Genomic DNA, 17,347 nt, shown 5'->3' with positions numbered 1-17,347 from the left:
ACTGCAGGCAGCACTTAGCTTGTGATGGGCAGCCAGGTGGTCACAAGGTGGAGACCTGTGTTCAGGTCAGGTCAGGTAACTCACACTGTCTGTGCATCCCATTTTTCTTTATTGGGTATTTTCTAATGCGTCAAGGAAGGTTATACTTCGGGTAAAACCTCATCAAGTAAGCTAATTTCTACTCTCGTATCTTTGCTCCCTCTGTCATGTCCTGAGTTTCTTCATTCATATTTAGCTATTGGAGAAGTAAGAGCCTTCCTCCAGTGCCGATTTTATTTTGCAGGGTTGAGTCAATGTTAGTATGTCTGTAAACTAGTAAGAGGGGGGATTAGGCCATAGCAGAAAGGGACAGTGCATCCTGAAAGAAAACTAAGATGGAAACCCTAACCTCTTCTAATTTACATATGGTGACATTTTGCAGAAATATTGTAACATTAGCAGTGGCATAATGAAATTCTGCCTATCAGCCGTGGAAGGAATAATGTTACTGTAAAGGTAACCTGTCCACAGTTTGTTATCAAGAAAATATTCATGGCAAGAAACATACATTTACCAATGAGTGTTAAGAACAGTATTTTTTCCTTGTATTTTCTCCTCATGAGCTATCCATCTTCCCCTCCAGATTTACTGCATGATCACTCCCTTTACATGCTAATTATGTGCAGCTCTGGTGAATTTGTTAGTAGTGACACTTTGGGCACCCAGTGGGACTGCAACTCATTATGTGGCAATGTCCAGATATATCAGATATTATTAGCTGTCATTAATCTGCTGTGGAAACATTGAATGCACAGCCAGGAGAGAGACCAGGAAATAGAGTAAAAATGAAGTCTGCAGCCGCCCTGGCCCCCAGAAGGTCAGAGGGCAAATCAGCAGGGGAGAAGAATACACCTTAAAATGGCCAGTGCTTAGCAGCAGATTTTTAACCCATTATAAACCATCATTTCTAAGAAGAGGAAAGACAAAAAGAAATTACACTCTTTGAAATGTCTGTGTGGCTATACTTTACTGGGGGAAACAGGGATACAGTATCTCAAACTACTGCTTTCTAAAGCTGTTTTCTACAACTGCACCTTGGCAAGAAAAGTGTGTGAAAAGGAGGAAGAGTGAGCAACACGCAGTATCTGTCTCACTGTGGCTAGTGCCCAAGCATAAAGCTTTGAAATTAGGCACATGTAACTCAGAATTAGGATTAGGACCCTCCTCCATTTGAAGGTCATATTTTATAGAACCAGACCTGGCAGTACAGAAAATGCTGAAGGAATGAAGAGCTTGCTCTTGGTGTTCATCCAGACCTGTAATTTGCCTGTATAAGCACAGGAGTTTGCCTCTAGACTGCTGATGCAATGCTGATCAGTCTCTGCTATGCAGCTTAAAAACACAAATCACAATAGGTTGCATTTTTGGCATCAATTCTGATAAATAGTCACTTGTAAGAGTTACACGTATCTGTGCTTGTGCAGTATTAATTACATGGCTTGGAGTGCAGAAATAAAAACAAAAGAAAGATTCTTCCCAGAAAGCTCCACAGCCTTTCTGATCTTCAAGATGACTTGCAGAGTACTGCCCAGGACTGTAAGAAGTCCTTTCTTTTTTTAATCAGCTAATATGGCTGGAAGAAATCAGGCAAGCTTTATGGCAAACGAGGTCTTCTCTGGTCTGAAATAGAAACAGAAAACACCAAAGTAAAAGCTATGAATCTCTGAGTTTAATGGTTATCTATTAACTAGACAATTTTCAGAGCAGGGAAAAAGTAATAGGTTGGTTAGTCTGTGTGCATTGGTAACTTACGGGTGACTTTTGCTACTGTCAAGGGGCAACCTGAAAATTCAATGACCTTAAAATAAAAGTAAATAATGAGATAGGGTGAATCAAGATACAAAAACCCTTTTATGAAAGAAAGTAAAAACAATCTTGTGTTTCTAAGGTTGCAGGGACCTATGCTCCTTTCTCTAGAAGTTGCAGTGCTTTAGTTAGGAGCTTTATGCAATAACTAAGAGAAGGAAATCACTAAAATCTTTCAGCAAATTACAAACTTATACTTATTTATGGAAGCTGGAGAGAAGTTATTTAGACAGTGGCTTGGAAATTTCTGAGTGAGCCACTCATCTGAGTTTCCTGAAGGAATCTGGGGAGTACTGGTTTTATTCCTGTTAGAGTGGTCTAATCTAATGCTCCACAATTTTTCACATACTATAACCTTTGTGTGATCTAATCTTATCCTAATGAGGATAATAACAGGGAAAAAAATGGCCTGATGTTTTATTTATGGACCTGTCTTCAATTAGACAGACTCTGATAAACCTACGCAAAAACAACAACCGTGGGCTCAGTTTTAGGTTGTCTTAAATTCTGCACAATCCCATGAAAGAGAAAGCAATGTTTGTATTTGATGAAATGGCTCCCATTAATACTTCCTAAACTAACAGTCATTCATGAACTCAGGCTCTAGAAAAAGATTTAGAAGTCATTTTGGTGGCATTGTGGGGTTTGCAGAAATACCCAGAAGGGTTACGGAGTACAGTGTTAGCCATGGGGCAGGCGGCAAGTACCCAGGGAAATAAAGAAGAAGCAGGTTTATCATTGGTCTTGGACCTTTGCAATTTTGGTGTTACAGGAGGGTTTGTTTATTTTTGTTTGAGAGCAATGCAATATCAGAGAAGAGTTACAGTCTAATGACATTAATGTGGACAAAAAATTGTGAAAGCCATTCTGAGTGCTGTATGAACACATCATAGATTCTTTTACAGTCTTTTCTAGTGTTTATGAAATTTTACAAATATGGCATGCCTTACCCGTTTTTCAGGGGAGAGGAATAAAAATTGATTCCAATTTCTTTTTCCTTTGAGTATTTTGAAGAACTGAACATGAGGTGAATACTGTTTTAGTGGTAGGTTAATAAGTTACAGGTCAGGCTTATAGTGGAAAAATTGCAGTCAGCGCCATGGTGCTGTGTTTGCCAAATTTGCACTGATGAAGCTATTACGGCAGGCTCACTTTCTGTCTTTTTTCATGGAGGAACATGTTTGTTATTTGCCCATCAAGATTATGCTGTCTTTTCAGTGCCTGTGTTGCTCCTTAAAATCCTACAGGCACTTATTTTCACGTTTAACATGATATGCATGAGTAACCCTCTCTCAACTGGTGGAACTAGTCAGGTGTAAAACTCTGATGTATGCACTCTGTGGGGCTGGGGCCCGAGCAAATTCTGCAGAACACAAGTGTGTTATGTTTTACAGAAGTCTGCATCATTTCTTATTCCTTTGTTCGTAGCAAGTTGAATAGTTAGGTATTACCCAGATAAACCTGTATCAGCAATGCTAACGAGGATATCTGCACAGCTGCCTTTGATCTTTATTGTACTGAAAAAGGTGGGTTAAGTATTAGGATCAGTCTTCTAAAAGATGGCTCTTCCATATATACACTCCAAATTGTTTTCAAAGTAAATTCCTAGGGATAGGTTTAAAATGATTGTAAGTCGTAACATAATGTCAGGAGAAGGCCATCACCTTGAATTTGGAGTGCGGAGAGGACCAATATACAGAAAGTGCTGGATTGCTCTTTTTCTTGCGACTCAGAAAATTAGGAATTACAGTGTAAAAGCCCTAATATCAATTTTATCTTCATGGACAAGCATGAATACCTTTAGGAATATCCTAATACATTTGCTTTTTTTTTTTTTTTTTTGATTATCTGTTTTCTAAAAGCTAATCATAGCTATAGATTTATAATGTATAAAGTGTGCAAAGTTAGTTGTAATTATGGCTATATTCAGCTTTCTGAAAGTTAAGAAGCGACATCAGCTCTGAACTGATGGATTTGCTCAGGAGTTACTTTGGTGTGTGAGCTATTAGATCAGTTGCAGTATTCTCAGAGGCTGTGGGAGGGCTTTGCTTCCCGAATTTTAGGGTCGTGACATCAGGCTTTGATTCTGCAATTCCCTTGCAAATGATGGCAAGTGGCAGGGCTCTGTCACAGCTCTGGTCTCCTTACCTCATGCAGCTCTTTATAGCATGCAACATTGCCAGCACAGTAAGTGGCAAGTGCCATAAATTACCCTACCTGATGTAAAGGATAATCAATATTTAGGGTGATTCACTGTTTTTGTGATGTTTCCTGGGAAAAAAATGGAAGGACAGATGAGTTAAGGTTTAGATTTACGGCAGCTTCCCTGATGTTTCTGGTCATTTATTCATTGTCATCATCACTCATTTAGTGACTTAGGCTGTTGCAGAGTAAGATGCTAGTTAGCATAACTGAAGAGGAAGAATCTGACATGAAATTACTGAGCTGTGAGTTGTCATTAACGTTCTGTTTAAAAGAGTTCCGTTGCAGCTAGGAGAGAAGCAAGAAAATGCAAAGAGAACAATAACACCAGGGCAACATTTCAAGACTATTTCTTGAAAAATCTGTGTTTTACTATATTTTCCAAAGTCGTGGATGTTGATATATTTTATAATTACTAGTAATTTTATTTCATTACTGTTAGCAAAATGGAAATCAGAGCCTTTTTGCTATTGTTCTAACTAGAAAAGAGGTAGGAATTTTCTGAACTCCTGAAAGCTACTATTTAAATGGGTAAAACAGATTAAAGAGAGACTGTTTAAAGTGCGTGGAATGATGAACATTTGAGAATTCATGTTTCACTACTGCAAATGGTTGTGGAAATCGGGTTGCACATGTGTATGTGTTTATATATGCTAAAAGTGCATACTGTTGGATCAAGGGTGAGTAACAGTTCCACAAGTCTCCACTAGACAGTTGTAACTGTTCATTTCAGATGCAAACAAGTTATTTCACAACAAAATACAGATAAACGAACCTTCAATTCACTCTTTTAACGAGGAGTTACATTATGCAGTACCAAAACATAACAATTTCCTAGATTTATTGTAATATGTTTCCAAACACATCAGGTGTTTACTGAGGTTTTGTTTCCTTAAAAGCATTGTGGCTATGCATTCAACTTTTGAACCTCATTCTGCAGAGTGCTGTAGAATCTGCTGCCTCTGGAAAGAAAACCAAAAACAAACCAAAACCACCCCCAAAACAGCAACCAACCAAACAAAAAACCCCCAGAACACTGCTGAAGTTTTTTCAAGGGGGAAAAATTTAGAGGCAGCCAAGGTTCTGCCCTGGTGGCCTGGACCTGGGTCTGGCATAATGCTGCTTTAGGTGGATGCCTCTTCTGGATGTGTTAAAGATCCTAGTGATGTCTTTCACTTTCTTCCTCCTCCATGCACCTGAATCTACCCTTGACAGTGAATTTTGACGGCGTCCCTTTTGAACAGCTTTATATGATTGCTTCCATCCACAGGTTACTTTATTCAAGTGGATTTGCCACAGAGCACTTGCCCATTAGCAATCTCTTCTGCAGCCTGCTTTAAAATCTGCTTATGGTTATGGCCAGATAAAAGCATGTGAGGTCAGTTTGGTAGAGTGGAGACAAATACCTTAACATAAGGTTTTCTATTCTGTGCAAGCAGCTAATAAAAGTGCCCGCAGGTGTTGAGAATTACCCTTCTCTTGGAGATTTCTTTGCAATCTGAACCTAATCTTGGCAAAAGCTTTGGCAAGGATATCTGGCACATTAATTAAATGACTTTCCCTCCCCCACAGGTCTTATGCTGTAACTTTGATTAACCACCTCTGTGCCCAGGAAACAAACTGCTGGATAAGCATTATCAGTTTTGCAGGTGTATGGATGTTAGAGATAACATGGGATTCCTCCTTTATCTGGATGGATGCTCCTTATTGTTTCAACACTGCACAGCTTTTTCCTCTAGCTACAGCTACAGGGATCCTGCAGGCATGTTATGAGATTTTAGTATGAGGACGTTTTTATTCAGTATGTATCTCTGGATGGCCTCTGCTGAGAAGTTTCAGATCCTTAGGGGAAAATGCCTGACTCCTCTGGAGCTCCCCCTCTATTTAAATGGCTTTTCCTTGCTGCAGTATCACAGCTGTGACACATCAAAGCTAGTAGCTGGTGTGGCAGGACATGCATTTCCAAATCAGCCTCAGTGACAAAAGGTGATTTCAGTGACAGGTTTCATATCTTACGGTGTCATTTTAATGAATGGCTTGGCTAATTAAATTTAATGTGGAACAAGAGCTTGCTTACATTTTGCCAGGCTTAAGATGTTCTTACTCACACCTTACTTAAGGAACAATTCCTACTGTTGAATAAGGGCTCCAGGATTTAGCCCTCTGTTAGCAGTCTTCCATAAACCCTTTGTTTTCCTAACATGTTAAAAACTAAGGCTTAATGGGTTCATGATGACATCAGTTATCAAGATTTGTGTGGTGTTGGCAGATGTTGAATTTTCAGTGGAAAACCATTAAACAGATTTGAGTCAGGACAAGTTTCACAACATGCACGTATTATACTGGTGGTTACATGTGTTGACTTCAGCTTTATTTATTACAAAAGAAAACAGGCCTATACTTATACAACAACAGCAATGAAAAATTAATCTTCCCAACAGGAAAATCAGTCTTGTCTTGTTAAAGGTACTCAAAGTTACATATTGAGCATGCTGAGCTTGCAAAAGCTATGTCTGCAACTTTCAAATTTAATAAAACTAAAATTAAATGAAAAAATAGATTTTTAGTACCTCTATTTTTGGAAATCCAGTGTAAAGAAGGTAAAATTTAAGAAAGTGCTGAATGTCCATTCTATGGCAACCATTCTTTCTAAAATGTCTCAAGCTGAGCATGTTCATTGTCACACCTGGTTAGATTTGTCACTTTTGAATGCTGATTGCCTTTCATCTCAAAACACATCAATTCTGTACTAGTTCCAATATTCTTCAACACTAAAAAGTTTCTTTTTGTCATATGACTGCAAAGTTTGCTCAAGCGGTATTGTCTGGACCAATGATGGTGGCCAGGCCTACATGTGATGCAATATGTGCATAAGAATCATATGACAAACATTGAAACCAAGTAAGTGGGGAGAAATGATTTTTCCAATAAAAAGCAAGCTCTAATATAGCAAAAGCCCAAAACCCCATAAAAAATGAACCCCCACAACAAAACGATAACAACAACAAAAATCAAAGAACGGTTCTGTTTTGTGTGTGTGTAGTAACTTGAAATGAGATGGACTGAGTTGCTGCAGTGTTTGGTTCATGCATTAATTAGGTGTTCAGTTTGGAGATGTGCTCATGCAGTGCACGAAAACAAAAATGTATTGTCTCACTTTCTATTCAACTGTAAAAGTGATGGATACTTTGTATTTTCTTGGAAACTAAACTTCACTCAGTTGAATTACTTCAAGTTCTGCTTATGAATCAGGAGGCATCTAACCTTGGTTCTTCTCATTAAAAGCCACTTTTAAAGTTGTTCGTACAATGCTCCTTTTTGACCCCAAAAGTTTTTTCGAGTCTTTGATTGTCGATGCTGCTGCTATGGCATGAAGTTTTCTGAATATCAAAATTAATTCTGACAGTAACTAGAAGATTTCAAGGGGTAAATCAATTCTTTTTCAGTCATATGGTGCGCTACGTAGAGAATCATTAGAACAAGTGGGGGTATTGCACTTCTGTGTGTTTAAAAGTAAATAATTAAAAAAGGAAGGAAAAAACATACTTTCTTATGAAGAAGCACTTAATTTTCCATTGTTTTTTTAAGACACTTTGAGGAAACTTTACTTTTGAAATATGCAAATTTATAAAGATTAAAATCCTTTGCAATATCTCTTTGTTTCAGAAAATCTTAAAAAATAATTTCATATTGAAACATTGCTCTGATATTTTGGAATTCAAACAAATTTTTAATTTTCTACAGCCTTTCACTTTATTTTCTTCCTGTTTGTCTTATTTTATATTATAGCTGCATGAAATAAGATCAACGTGTTTTGAACAAGTAATGGAATTTTCCTTCCGAGGCAACTGCACTGGTTTTGTTCCAGTTCGGAACAGGGCCAATTTTTTCTATTTTGTAGTCCTGTATAAAACAAAACTTTTACTTCAGTGGAGCTCTTTTTTTCATAAGGCAAACAAATAAAAATAAATCCCTTTACTGGGTGCATGCAAAACCATTGTTTCTTCAGCAGCAGCAACTTTTCCCATACGTGAAACCAATTGCCTGATAAAAAGGATGGGGCAGATGATAAGCTTTGAATTAGGACCTCAGTTTTCACCACCTAAAGAGCAAATGATCATCCACAGATGCGAGCGGGAAAAAGAAAAACATTCTCTCCCAAACTTTTCAAGTAAAAAACAAAGGATGAAATGTTGGATAATTATGATTTCATGAGTTACGTGATCTTCTAATTATTACAAATGGGTAAATAAGAAGACTCTGATTATTTACACTGCTGACCTGCCCCAGTTTTATGCCATTCATTATAGTCAGTAATGTTTATAGCAAAATTTTTCCTAACAATAACATTTATAATATTTAATGTGTGTGTATGGAGGGAAATAACACATGAAAGAATTTCAGTGCAAATAAACCTCAACTGTTTTACATTTGGAACTCCACTGTATTATTTTAGGAACCTGGTCCTCAAAACACTTATGGTTAACTTTATTCACACAATTCCAATGGGATAACTCATATGGATAAAGGTAAGTCTTAGGCATTTTCGTGCACCCTTTCCCATCCCACCCTTCACTTTCCAACCTGCATGTGCACAGGGTGAGGTAGAGATGTCAAAGCAGATTCCTGAACACGCTGAACTGTCTTCATTCTCTGGAGCACGTCATTTTAATGAGATAACTATATAGGGTTTTCTGTATGGATGAGTATACAGATATTTGCACAAGTATTAATTAATTTATTCCATGGGCACCAAGTAATTAACTATTTTGCTGCAAGGGTAATTTGCTGCCGTACTAAGCAGAAGGTATTCTTGCACCAAACAAAATAAGCATAGCAGCATTTGCAGCCATGTGCAGAAATGTGTGATCAGTATTAAAATGTGTTAAGCATGGCATCATTATTCTAAAACCAGCCACAGAGATATAAAATACACCGTGATACTGCAAACTGAGCACAGTTTGATTGTAGGACACCTGGGCAGAGGGGTTTTGTATTAGAATATACATCGCATCTATAATGCCTTCTCTAAAATGTAATTAGTTTTTTTTATGAACTGGTAAAATATAGTACATAAAGAACTCAGGGGTTTTCCATATAGCCACATTTATTCCCACATGTCTTTCCAAATCATAAATGGTTGTCTTCCCTAGAAATGGATTAGGACAAATTGCATTAGGACACGATTGTGAATCTGATTAAGGTGGAACCATGATCAGGTTTTTTCTTTTGGGCAACCATGTTTTCTTATAACAACCAGAAGACAAAAAAGCCTTTGGCAAGATGTTTCAAAGGCCTTTCTCATATGCACATAAAAGCAGTTTTCATGCTAATTCAAAAATTGGTCCACACCTATAATTTCTTTATATAGCCAAGACAAAGCTTTGGGCAAAATTTTGCAGTAGTATATATTTCAGATACAGACTTGTGGTTTCAGTAAAAGCTCGTAAAAAGGAATTTCCATGCATGATTTCCTTAAGGAGAAGACTCTGAAGGCAAGCTGCAAGAGAGGCGCAAGATCAGGCATTGATCCCAAATCAGTTCAGTGAGAGGAACACTGAGAACAGAACCATCCCCAGTGGAACACTGATTTAATATACTGAATAAATACCTCTTCAAATGAACACACTCTTAGAAAGGCCTCAGCCCCTCCTTTTTTGTGTTAGCATCTGGCCCATACTGAGCACACTGCATGACATTATTTGACATGGAAGGAAACTAGGACAGATATGCCTGTTGATGGGCAGAACTGCACATGCTTGGGAAAAGCAAACCTTGGCAAAACTGGCTGTTACTTTCTTCCCCTCTCCCACCTTATTTGTTTTAAACAGCACCCTTGAACCCATAAACCTAAAGGGAGCTTAACTGCAGCATTCTTACCTCTGTATTGTAGCCAAATTTGTTGATGCCCCACTGCTACTCAACAGAAAACCAGGCTGGAAGAGTCTGGAAAACCCATCTTCATTTGTCTCCTTGCAGCTCCATTGTGTATGAGCGTTTTGATCTCTCAAATTGACACATAGGATTCAGCTGAGAAGTAGGACTCCGCTGCATTAGGAACTCAAAGTCCGTATAAAGAAAGAAGGTCTGTGTCTCCAAGGGCTAGCATTTGGCACATGAAAAAAAAAAAGAAAAGAGAACAGGTGGGTCTAAATGAATAAATTCTGGAAGCCTAAGGAGCTCTATAACCTGTGTGCTTAGTATAGTATCAGTGATATTATACTGCTAAGTAACTGTAGCCATCTGCTTTGTTGCTGGCTTTGCTGGTTTGTACAATTTTTTCTTCCAGTTCAGACCAAGATTCAGTTATGTTTATTTTAAATTGTTGGTGTTTGATTTGCTTTTAGAATTATTTTGGCAAATGTAAGTAAGAATCTGAATTCTTTGTATGTCTCATGAAGGCAGAGACCAGACAAAACAACAGATCTGAACTGTGGTCCAAATCAGGGTGTACCCATCTGAACTAGATTTTTCCTCAGGATGGAAAACTTCTAGTTCTCTCTTGTCTGTTGTTGTTGGCAACTTGCTTTGGTTTGATCCAGAAGCTGAGGGCCTGACACGAATGCAGTTGGAAGCTTGAGCTAGTGACCCAGCAAGTGAATCCTCACCATTTTCCCAGACTGACAATACTTGGGTACCCCTCCAGACTTTGTGTGTTTATATAAACTGAGTGTCTGAAACCTTTATGAATCATTAACATTAGATTATAACCCAGTTTCCGTAAGTAATAATTACCAAACAAATGCAAAACATTTTTTTGTCTTTTTCTTCCCCTGACATTTTCAAATGGATTTGCTCACACCTGGGACTATCAGCACATCTAGAGGAGGATCCCATTCAGAGGGACTGAAAACCAGTTGTGGTGGGGCACATTTCTGGTTTTCTTGGCCAAGCTGAGACTCGGTTCTGAAATGCAAGTATGCATGTTCTCCCTTGGACACTTCAAAGTAGAGGTTCAGCTACATTTCACAACGGTGGCTTTCAGCTGAAACAGTGAAACTACAAAAAACCCTGCCCTTCCTGCTCCCCAAACCATCTCTTTTACAATACCCTTTACAAGAGAACGTCTTGGCCCGTGCCAATACACTCTTGGCTTGTTGCAGAGTTCAAGTCTTACTAAAAGTCTTACTAAAAACACAAAGTAAAAAATAATTATAGTGAAATGAGAAGTAATTGTGTTAATCAGAAATAAAACAAGCTGAAAGGAGAGAGAGAAAAGGTTAGCCAAAACTGCCACATGAGGTTTTATCTGTTGGAGTTTGTCTCAGGTTTGTGCAGCTGGTTTATATATATATAAGAGTAAGCCACAGAGACACATGTATATACATACATATAAAGAAGAAAATATTAAGATCAGAAGTCCAAAATCTAAAATTAAATTATTGCAGGATGCAAGAGAAAGAATCTCTCTGGTAAATTCATGAGCTGGATAACCTATCTGTAATAGCAGCTTATTATTTTCAGAAAATGTAGTCCTTTTTTTCTCAGTAGTAATTAGTCTTTTCAGTGCAAATCTCATTATTTTCAGATGCCTAAACATTTCTGTGAAAAGTAGGCCTGACTGGGAAGTCAGGTGTTCAAAACTTTCTATGAAAACAAATTCTCTATATGTATTTAAAAGTATGTCCAGAGGTTTTCAGAATCTTCCCAGCTCCAAAGCCAACTGAGGTATGTAGTAAAATGGGGGGAAATTTTAATTTGTGTTTGTTCCATTTAGTTTTCTTTACCATTTTAGCTTTTATTTTAATTTGACAATGGACCATTTCAATAGAACGGGCCTTCTTTTATCAAGAAGGAATTTTTGTCTAAAATGTCAAATGAAAAAAATGTCAATTATGTCATGTAAACAGTGTTCATATTTGATTTTCCCACAGATTCTCTGCTTGGAATGTTCCTTTGAGAATTAAATAGTTCATACAATCAGAGCAGTTATCTAAATCATGCAGTTTTCTTATTTCACTGATTGGGTAAGGTTTTATAAACTGCTTTCACTTCTGCCTGAAGTAAGGCTTATTTGTTTCACAAAATTGTTTTCATTTCATGAATGAATTAATCTCAGCTCCAGACATAAAATTCAGTCTCTTGACAGCGTAGTCACATTAATATTTGTGAGAAGTAACAAAGATGAAGCAAAATTCAATGTTTCTTAAAAGTGTCATGTTTGAGTATTTTTGCTGTTCATTCACTGGTACCTTGCAGCTTGGACATCACTGCAAATCTGTTCTTTAATTTCTCTATAGAAAGTGGCAAATTAGTCACCAGAAGGCCCTGCGATTCAAAGCATGTGAAAGAGTGATTGGAAAACCTGAATCCTGGTTGTAATTATTTACATGATTTACCTGCAGTCACATCACTTTTATGGCACTTAAAAGATATGCTATATCTATTTATTCAGCCAATTGTTCCAATCAATTTCTGTGACAAATGTAGTTACATCCAATAGGGTTTGGTGCTATTTTCTTAGCTAGCTTAAAGATTTATGGAGTTATGTCAGATCAAAAAGTCTGGCCAAGCAGGGGATAAAAGTGGAACAGATGAGGATGATCCTTGGGACCTTTTTATATTTCATATTATTCCTGTTATATTCCAAGTAATTTTTAGCTAAGAAAGGTACCAGAAAGACTAACAGTCATAGAATAATTCAGGCTGGAAGGGACATGAGGGGGTTGTCCAGTACAAAATCCATGTACAGCTCCAGTCCTGGACCCATCCAGATTGCCTTCAGCAAGATTTTCTCCAGTTTCTCCCTCTCCTTCTTGTACTGAAGGGCCAAAAAGTAGGGACAGTGAGAGACCTGCTATTTCAAGGTCATTGATTGCCATCGCTGACAACTACAGTAACATGAAGGTATTTTGGTTAGGTTTGTTACATAGTGCTGATTTCAGATCATCTGAACTTTTTTTCATTAGAAAAATGTTCTAAATTTTATCTGATTTCTAGCTAAACACCAATAATTCTTAACACTGGAGAGCTCTTTCTCTGTGGATACGTATTTGTATAAGCATACATAGTTGCCATATTGCCCCTAGACACTCCACACACCACAGTTCCCACCTATTTGATTCAAAGACGGGTGTCGCTGAGGAAGATGTAACTACATTAATGGAGGCTGTGCAAAATGTCTCGGAACAGGTACTTAGGGTAGAAGTGTCTCTCCTGCTTCAAACAAGTGATGGGTATGGCCTGCCTGACCAGGCACACAAACTAATGCCTGAGGCCATGGATGCGCCACCCACCATTCCTTTTTTCTGCCAGGAATTCTTACACTCTCCTCTCAGCATCTCAGGCATTAAATTAATTCTGTGGCAATATCTAATACAAGTATATGCACACCGGTGGATCTAATACATCCATTGAAATTGTCATAAACCAAGAGAAAACATCTTGGAAAGAAAACTGAGGCCCTGAAAGAGGAAACTCAGATAGTTGACCTATAAACTTTGAAAGTGATTGGGAAGAAATCATTCTGCTAAATGACTGAGTGAAGGCCAGTCATAAGTGAAATATAAGTGTGTGTGTGTATGTGCATATACGTGCATGCACACATGAAATTTGATTTCTTCTTCAGTATTTAGCAGTTTTGAAAAAGATTGAAATTTAGATTATCAAATACACTTCATTTAATCATCTTGCAGTTACAAAATTATTTATCTTAAAGCTTAAAAGATAAGTCACTAATGTGGGCCAGGCTGATAATATGATGAAGTACAAGAATTTAACTGAAGTGGTTCACATAATGTCTTATAGCTATAAATTGTTAGAAGCAGGGGAGTTTTCTGACAATACTGTTGTGGAATAATTATGGGATTAAAAACCTGGAATAAGGTTATTTCAAAACTGGTGTAAGGTAATGTGAGCCAGAACTCTCAAAGTCCCTTAATAGGTGTTCTTAACTCAGTGTTAATACTTTATTTAACGTAACGTGCTGTGCACTCTTTAAATTGTTAGCTTGGAACAGATGATTTATGTTGCTCTTGCATCCAAACAAGAATTAATGCCCTTATCCTATTTGACTGGAATTGTTAAGCACTTTTGTTCTCAGACTTGTATCAGAATGATAACAAAAACATAAAATCAGCAAGCTTTTTAATGAACATGGGTTTAATTTGAAGTGCCCTGATTTACAGATATTAGAGTAATGCACTCTTTCAAGTATTTACTGAGGTGTTAGATGTTCTCATTTAGCTCAAACAGTCAGTGTACTGCAGTTTCTTTGTTTCCAAAACACTACAAAGTAGCAGTTAAGAAAGCTATTGGAGCCAAGTCCCTTTTTGATTTTACAAACAATGATATCTTTCATTATGTTTTGAGGAAATCTGAAGTGAACGCCACAGCTAATTTGTCTGATCCTATTCAGATCTTGGTTTTACAGGTTTTTGTTGTTTTCCAGGTGTTGCCTTTTCTTCCCTCCCCCCCCCCCCCCCCCCCCCCCGTTTAGTACTTTTATGTATTTCATACCTATATCATAGTTTACTCATCAGCTTTCATTACTTTTTATTGGCTAATCTTGCTACAACTGGATTTTGCTACTGTAAAAGGCAATCAGTGCACACACACTGACTGACACAGCTATTTATCAGTATTCCACTAACAGGTATGCAATATTATGGTCACCTGTCAGAAGATTTTCACTCCATTTTGATTTAATTACTGAAAAAAATACATGCAATTTCCTTTCTTTTCTGGTTATTGTCCCTCTGTAGGTTTTGCTGGTAAGAGCAGCAGACACCATTGTCTGCTGTCCTGCTGATGGCCGTTAGAGCTGTCCAAAAGAACTGAAGAATAGGTTCATCATAGGTTCGTTAGCATTTTCATTTTTTATATGCAAACCTTATGTCCAGAATTTTAAGAAAAGCTAAGCTGTTTTTATGATCTGGCATGTAAAGCAAGGGATATTTTCACCTTGGCATAGTTTTGACTTAATGGAACATCTATTAAGAAATATATAGCACGTTTTAAGTGATAACATGCTTACAAACACTCTTAAAAAAGAAAGAAGAGGAGAAGAAATGTTAGCCAGTGAAAACTTCATATGCACACAACTGAAAGGAGGAAAGTGGAAATAAAAATCTAAGCCATGGCAATGAGAAATGACATTTCCTATGGGCACAGTAAAATGTAGAACATATACATGGAAAAATTCAGTGAGAACCATAAGACAGCATCACTAAAATCATCCTACAATAAAAATTAAAGAATATCTAAGGCTGGTGGTACAAACGCCAACAGAGTGTCTGATTTTTTCCAGCCCTATTAGAGCACTCAGCTTCCCATGCTCTGCCAGATTTGCCTGAATATTCACCAGAATGAGATTTCTGATGATTGTGAAGGTTGGTAGCCCATCTCAGGCCAAACCTGAGCAGGAGAGAGACTGGTGAAGGTAAAGAGGAAGTACGCAGTGTACTTGAATCTCCTACAATAACTGATCTAACAGATCAGCAGAGCTTTGTTCTGTTTGTATTTATAGTCTGATGTAGTCCGTCCTTCCTGGATTGATTCTTTCAGTCCTAAAGTATGTACTATTTATTTATGCTGCGGCAGAGTGAGATTGCAATTACTAACTTAATCTGAATATCCGGGTTCAAGAGGATGTTTCTTATAAACCAATGAAGTTGCTAGCAAATATACAAAGCACTATGTCTAAAAAGCATATGTATAAACCATATTACTGAACTTCCACCAAGTATGGAGGTCTTCAGCTTGTTCAGTGGTTGTCTCATTACTTCTTCTCCCTCAACCATTCTGTAATAGCTTAACCCCCAATTTGAGGGCAAAGAAATAAGGGAGAGATGAAACACCCACTTCTCTGTTTTGTGTCCCTCAGTTATTAAACATATCATTTCATGTGCATGGGAAGAAATTAACTTGGAAAAAGATCTAATATTTTGGAACTACTGTACCTCCCACCGACTTCATCTGGATGACTTAGCCATCTCAAACAGGGCTTGAAAAACTCTGGCAGTCCATAAAGACTTTCTGTAAAAACTGAAGTGTTGAGCGGGAAGTCCTGGAAGAAGCTAACAAATCATGCCATGTATATGTTACATCAAACAGCTCTGAAGCCCCGAAAGGATCGAGATCAAGAGATTCCATGAAATCCCTTGAGACATTTACTTTTGCTATTGGTTGTACATGCAAAACAGTCAGATACTCTGGAGATGAGAAGTAGAATGAAAGCCCGAGGAAATAGCATCCATTTCTGAAAATGTTACAATAAGTGACTTTGCCAAGGTCGCGTAGGAAATGGGAGTCTGGCTGTATAAATCCAAAGTTTTTAGTCATGCTAGCCCTCCGAAAGCAGCCCTTTCTTTTCTTTCAGCTGGAGCTGCCACAAACCACATTTATATTCTAGATGTTGTTCAAGGAAAGGAGAAATGAATTTTCAAATTTTTTTTTCTGTTGCATCGTCTGTTTATTACGCACAGTGTTGTTGCACATAATGCCAGGATGTAAAATGATTCAGGGACTAATGTCTTCAGTCGTAATGTGGGAAAACAGAGAAGCAGTTGGACAGTAATTTCTCACACCGTTCTGCCATGGCAGTTCTTTCTGCTATGATTTAAGAAACTACAGGCAGTGGAAAAGGTTCCCTTTGAAAGTGTTTTAAATGTCAAATATATGATTCATTTCTATACTGCTTTAATCCAAATGCCAGAGTTCTGAGCTAAGCTATCAATCTGACCAGGACTTCATGAGCCTTGCCTATCCAAACAGCTATCTCTTGAACCGAAAGTCCTGCTAACACCAATACATAGTATCAGCATATTTTTTAGTAAAAGACGACCTTAATTTCTTTGTGATCATGTGCTATGGCATCCTTAGGCTTGTTTACTAAGGCTGTTTGTGAGAGGGCCTTGGGTGTGTAGTAGGTGCATTATGCCTGGGTGTTATACACAAGTGCAAGAGGTTGGGAAGCCAAGGCTATGGGAGGGAAGAAACCCTGGAATTACTCAGGCAGTGAGAGGAAATTGGTAGGGTCTGGGATACTTCTATAGAGATGCTAAGTCTAGAACTCATCACTGCTGCCGTCAGATACAGCCTCTGCCACAGGAAGTTCAGGAAGTTCCACTCTGGAGCTGACTCTGGTGCCTTATAATCTGCTGATGCTCTGCTTGAAAAGAGCAAGTCTCTGAGAAAACTGTTCAGCTCTGCCTGTGAGGATGGAGCTGTTATTGAACAATCTCTGCCCAGTTGCTGCAAAGGAATGTGTATACCCTCCCTGTGCTGAAAAATATATGCCCTCTTTCAGCTCAGAGCATGACTATTCCCAGCTTTTAGCCAGGAGGTCCTAGTTTCCCTT

The 17,347-nt window shown here is 38.0% G+C and overlaps 1 long non-coding RNA gene across 1 annotated transcript in view; it reads right to left on the bottom strand.

The window, feature by feature from the left end:
- Positions 1 to 1,000: 1,000 nt before the first annotated feature.
- The window catches only part of LOC114014691 (uncharacterized), a 32,664-nt gene continuing 16,317 nt past the window's right edge, over positions 1,001 to 17,347 (bottom strand). The window contains exons 3-4 of the long non-coding RNA XR_003558289.2: positions 9,928 to 10,149; positions 1,001 to 1,659 (exon numbers count right to left, since the gene is read on the bottom strand). This is a non-coding gene — a long non-coding RNA (uncharacterized LOC114014691). The remainder of the gene's footprint in view (positions 1,660 to 9,927; positions 10,150 to 17,347) is intronic.

The sequence above is a fragment of the Falco cherrug genome, chromosome 3 (assembly GCF_023634085.1).
Source record: "Falco cherrug isolate bFalChe1 chromosome 3, bFalChe1.pri, whole genome shotgun sequence".
In the NCBI taxonomy this organism is placed as follows: domain Eukaryota; kingdom Metazoa; phylum Chordata; class Aves; order Falconiformes; family Falconidae; genus Falco; species Falco cherrug.
This window is presented reverse-complemented; position numbering and strand designations above follow the sequence as displayed.